At 29.6% G+C, this 6,000-nt stretch overlaps 1 protein-coding gene across 1 annotated transcript in view; it reads left to right on the top strand.

The window, feature by feature from the left end:
* Nucleotides 1-5,676: 5,676 nt before the first annotated feature.
* LOC130447716 (ras-responsive element-binding protein 1) overlaps nucleotides 5,677-6,000 on the top strand; it is a 43,886-nt gene continuing 43,562 nt past the window's right edge. Inside the window, exon 1 of the mRNA XM_056784683.1 lies at nucleotides 5,677-5,870. The gene's annotated coding sequence lies outside the window, so the exon portion shown is untranslated. The remainder of the gene's footprint in view (nucleotides 5,871-6,000) is intronic.

The raw sequence follows: 6,000 nt of genomic DNA, 5'->3' as shown, positions 1-6,000 counted from the left end.
ACATTCCGTGACATCATCTACGTGTCCTCTTATCTTGTCTCCTAGGTTTCATCTTCTGAGATTATGAAGTCCAACAACTTCTTCTAGTTGCCTAATCTTCTACGGAAACTAGTTCGGATCAAACCAGAACTCAGCTGGTGAGCTGCAGGAATTCGTTCAAAGATTTAACAGGCACCAAATGACCTTAAGCGTTTGACTGGTTATCTTTTGGAAAACCTAAACTGCTGCAATATTTCGTACGAGCCTCAGCAGAAGCTCTACACCATTTGCTGAACAAACATGCACCATAAACCTCAGTTCCATCAGAATGAATTTCAATATTTTTTCTTTGTTGAAAATGAGCATTGAAAATACTTTGGGTTCAATAAAAACTATATTAATATGCTATGAAATTGCACCTTAGTCTAATTACCATTCTGCCTAATTAGATTTTAATGAACAGGCTTCGACATCATCTAATAAGAAGTAAAGGGAAGGGAAAAAATGTCGAATGAAGATTTCTCTTTTATATTTTCGTCGCTAATGGAATTTTTCCAACAACAATAATTGTATGAATTTTTCTACGAGGAGTACGAGAAAAGTCATTAACCATGTCTTTAGTGAGTTTTAGGAATTGTAGAAACGCTATAAAATCATCATAATTATATACGGGATGTTTCAAAAAAGGTGATCCGTCTCTAGGATAGATAGAAAACAAAAAAAAACAAAGTACGAGAGTTATTACTTAAATTTTTGAGATATGGCAACGCTGATGATGATTATGTCAAATCTGACAGTGTCATTATGAAGTTTGATGAAAAATATTTAATCGTGGTTCCATTAGAGCCTCTTGGAACGGTCAAATCTTAATGGTGAACCAGTATTTGTTGCAGAAGACGGATCAATTTCCACCAGGATACATCAGATCAAACAAAAACGTTTTTGAACAGTCAAAACGTCGAATTGATGAGTCATCTGGGGTACAGTCCACCCAATGATGTTCGCGCGCTAATACTTCGAAGCAAATGGTCGCCGAATACCTGGACATGTCACCGCGTTCCATTGGAGCCTCTTGGAACGGTCAATTCTCAATGGTACACCAGTATTTGTTGCAGAAGATGGATTATCCTCCACCACGATACATCAGATCAGATCAAAACCTCGAATGGATGCTTCAACCACCGTTTAGTCCTTATTTGGTACTTGAGAGAAAGTATCAGAAGAAGCATCAAATAAATATGATCATAATTAATTAAATAAAGAGTTATTTGATTTGTTTCAACTGAAGTAACTTTTAATTTTTTTCGTCGGGCTTTGGAATTTGGAAAAAATTCGATTCAAATTGATTTCGTCGTTTTCGTGTAGGTAAAAACATTCTAATTTGTTTCATTTTCTTCTCGTTGTAAAGCTAATATGCACATAATGATCGCTTAATAACTCCGAGTCATGATCATGAGATTATACTTAGCAATAACATGGGCGTCACATATTTTTTTTCACAATAGAAAAAATATTAATTCAATTTGTATGTGGATGTTAAATCTGGTAAAAAAGGTGGTTGCTGGACGGTTCGAGGGAACTTTTTTGAAAAGGAGGAAAATATTTTTTTTAATCGTACTTACCAAGCAGCTCATCTGCATCTGTAACAAAAAAATGTTTATTTAATCTTAATAATTTGATAAAATAAAATAATTTCGAGTTGAGTTTCATACAGGCGATGTTATAAGAGTTATAAGAGAAATGTTTGAAGTATCACATCCATGAATTTTAATGAAAATCGTTATTTATGCTCCGTAGGTTGTATGCAACCGAACAAATTGAATATGTAAAATGGTACTTTTAAGAAATCCTGAAGATACTACTAAATTTTTATAAACAAATCACGTCAACGCGAAGAAGTTGATAAAAATTTACGATTTTTCTCGTATTTTGTGTTTAGTGCCTTATAAATTTATATATAAAGTCATTCGAATATATATGAGATGGTGAGATGTGGATGGAATCTAAAGAGAAGAGTAAAATCTTGTCAAAAAATATAAAGGACTTTTTAAAAGTGGAAATAAAGCGGAAAATAAAGTACGAAAGAGGAAAACATAAAGTAAAATGACAACAAAAGAGAAAAACATAAATCAATAGGATGAAAAAGTAAAACTAATACAGAGGAAAATCTAGATCAAAAGGATGATGAAAGAAATGAAATAATGAAAGAATGAATGAATAAAGAAGAAGACATCGATTAACAGAAAAACGAAAAAAATTAACTAAGAGTGAGAAAAACAGATTAAAAGAAAGACAAAAAACAAACTGAAAAAGAGAAAAACACGATTAAAAAGGAAACAAAAGAAACTACAAAAAACATATACCAAAAGTAATAGAAAAGAAGACAGGGATAAAAACTAATAAAGAGAAAGACATAGAGCAACAGAAAAACGAAAAAATAAACTAAGAGTGAGAAAAACTGATCAAAAGGAAGATAAAACAAACTACAAAAAGAAAACATAGATCGAAAGTGAGAGAATAGGAATAAACTGCGAAAGAAGAAAATATAGATCAAAAGAAACACAAAAATAAACTAAGAAAGAGAAAAACATGTTTAAAAAGAAGACAAAAAGAACTCCAAAAAACGTATAAATATAAATTTTGCAACTTTTTTGTAATCTCTGGTTTTAAATTGAAAATCATTTATTCGAAGCAATTTGTTTTGTACCACCTTTTCGTTTAACTGAAATATCCCCATCCCGAGTTGTATTTGTGAAGATCGGGAGAAAAAATTGTTGAAAAAGCAGAAGAAAGAATTGATGAATCACAATTAAAGTAGAATAAAGAGCCAACGAGGGTTGACCATAACTTTTGATGTTAAAGTTAAGCTTCAAAGAAAAAAAGTTTTTTTTTCTAATAGCGACGCCAATGAATTCAGTCCACACGCAGGAAATAAAAGAATGTCTCTTCTCTAATTTGGAATTTAACCTAATGAAGAGATAAAGAGTCTTAGCGAGACTAATATAGGAATCAATTTAGATAATGATTTACTAATCGTTCTGGAAAACAGATCTCGATTTTCTCGCATGGGAAAAGTTGCCAGGTATATAAATAAATAATGAATATTCTTAAATATTTTTTTAGTTTTCGAACAGGAAAAAATAACACTGAAGAAGACTCCGCAGAAGCCTGAAAATTTCGAAACATTAAACATGATCTGAGATCATAAATTTATTAGTTTGATATCTTAATTGGCCCTTGAGACACAAAACATAAACTGCAACAGAGAATTTGAAATCAATAGAAGTGAAAACAAAAACTATTCAGCTGTTTTGTCGATGGGTTTTATTCGGTTTTTTTTATTAATTTTCCATTGGTTCGATTAGGTGGGCGTCTTTTCGAATTTTCAAAATTTTAAAAAACCATTTCCACACAATACTTATTATTTTTTATTATTTTTATTACACGTCCCGAATGAATGAATAAATGAATTTTCATATTTTTCATTAGTTTTTAGGAAAATTATTGATAGAAATTATTTTTTTTTTAAACTACATAAATTTCTCTACGATTTGTTGCCAAAAATTTCCAATTTATAAGGGGAAAAGACTTAAATACAAATAATAAAAAAAATTCAACGAGTATTACACAACCCTCAAAAGCTTACTTGTAACCTGCTCACACAATGGGCTTTAAATGAATAACTACCCTTGAAAATGTGAACCTGCTACAAAAAGTTTTGACTTATTTCATTGGGGGATTATTTTTAACAAAAGATCAAACATTACCATAGATAAATTGTGAATAACAGGATGAAAAAAGAAAGTAGAATAACATATAAAAAAAATTGTACAATAAATTGGTTAAAAGAAATATAAATAAACGAAATTTTAAGGGCAATATGCTAGTGAAAATTGGATAGAAGGACAAAGAGAAATGTAAAAATCGAAATAGAAATAAAGAAAAGTGAAAAATAAGAGAAAATATCATAAGGAGATATAGAAATGTGTTTATATAAGAGAAAATTAAACATAAATAAAAAAGGACAAAATGGAAAGAATTTAAAAATGAAAAGAATAATGAAGGAGAGAAAATAATAAAAGAAAATTCCATAGAGAGACATGAAGATAAGGAAATGAAAGTGAAAATTACACATCGAGAAAAAAGGACAAAGTGGGACGAATATAATAATGAAAATAATAATAAAGAAAAGACCATAGAAAGATATAGAGATATGTGTGTGTAGATAAGTAAAAATTAAACATAAAGAAAGAAGGACAAAATGAAACGAATGTAAACATGAATAGAGCAATGAAGGAAAGAAAATAATAAGAGAAAAAGGACAAAGTGGGACGAATATAATAATGAAAATAATAATAAAGAAAAGACCATAGAAAGATATAGAGATGTGTGTGTGTAGATAAGTAAAAATTAAACATAAAGAAAGAAGGACAAAATGAAACGAATGTAAACATGAATAGAACAATGAAGGAAAGAAAATAATAAGAGAAAAAGGACAAAGTGGGACGAATATAATAATGAAAATAATAATAAAGAAAAGACCATAGAAAGATATAGAGATGTGTGTGTGTAGATAAGTAAAAATTAAACATAAAGAAAGAAGGACAAAATGAAACGAATGTAAACATGAATAGAACAATGAAGGAAAGAAAATAATAAGAGAAAAAGGACAAAGTGGGACGAATATAATAATAAAAATAATAATAAAGAAAAGGAAGAAGGACAAAATGTAATAAATATAAAAATGGATGGAATACCAAATTTAAAAAAAATGCGATTTGAAGCGGAAAGTGATATATAAAGAAGTAAATCGAAAAGAAAATGGATAAATTATATAAGCGAAATACGGGAAGAAAACGAAACTATAAATAATAAAAAGAATACTAGGAGAGGGATTGAAATAAGAAGAAAAAAAACATAAAAGGGGAATGGAAGACAAAATGAGATACGAATAATGTTTTTAGCATTTTCGGATTGATTATTTGATAAAAAAACTTTAATTCTACAAAAAAATACATACGAGACATCAAACAAATTATAACAGGGAGATAAATCAGGAGAATACGATGGATGCTCAATTCAATAGAAGCCTACCCGAGCGAACAGCGAAGGAACTACGAAACATGTCAATGATATTTTTTTCGATGTTTATCTACAGAGGATTAGAAAGATGAAACAATTCATCAATTTTTGTGGATTATTTAGCTTCAATCTTCAAGTAATAGTGAGAGAGAGTATGAATGTTATTGGAGTTAGTTTAAACGTAAATTAAATCTTTTTTTTTTGTTGTATTCGATAGAAAAAACGATTTTTTGAAGATATTCTAATTTTTAACTTTGAAAAATTGATTCCAAACAATTTTTGTTACACAAAATCTATTTTATTGTAGAGAAAAATTATTTTATCATATAAATACATTCATATATCAATTTAATTTCAAAAAATCTCTTGTTAAAATAAATATTAATAATTTTTCGGTTTCCAATAATTATTTTAAACTAAATTATATATCTGTCATCAACGTGGAATCACCTTATCTAAAAAACAAATGCTGCGGATCGTTCTATCTTCGCTTAACCCAAGTATCCTCGGTGATCGTTTTCCTTGTCACCTGTCTCTCACCTGTATCCCCACTACCGGAGAGCGACCAATGAGAGTTGCGCGAGACTAAACGAGAATACTTGATCTCAACTCTCAACATTCATACGTTCGACGTCTTTAGAATCGGTTTACCTGCTACTACATTGTCAATATTAATTGTCATTGGACAGTTTGGTGATGTTTGAATCGGTTCGACGGACTTTATTGTGAATTTTTTTTTTCGGGAAAATTTTCATTGAAACATCAGTGTTTGAAAAAAGTATCATGGATTTATCCGGGAGATGGTTAAGGTACGTTTTCTTTTTTTTTCTGATTAAATTATTGATTTAGTTAGTTTTTCGCCGAAGGTTTCTCAACATCTTAATTTCAAAAGCAACCAAAATTTTTTAGTAATTCGAAAACTATTTATATTCGAGGTAT

Source organism: Diorhabda sublineata, chromosome 8 (genome assembly GCF_026230105.1).
Source record: "Diorhabda sublineata isolate icDioSubl1.1 chromosome 8, icDioSubl1.1, whole genome shotgun sequence".
NCBI classification, from domain to species: domain Eukaryota; kingdom Metazoa; phylum Arthropoda; class Insecta; order Coleoptera; family Chrysomelidae; genus Diorhabda; species Diorhabda sublineata.
This window is presented reverse-complemented; position numbering and strand designations above follow the sequence as displayed.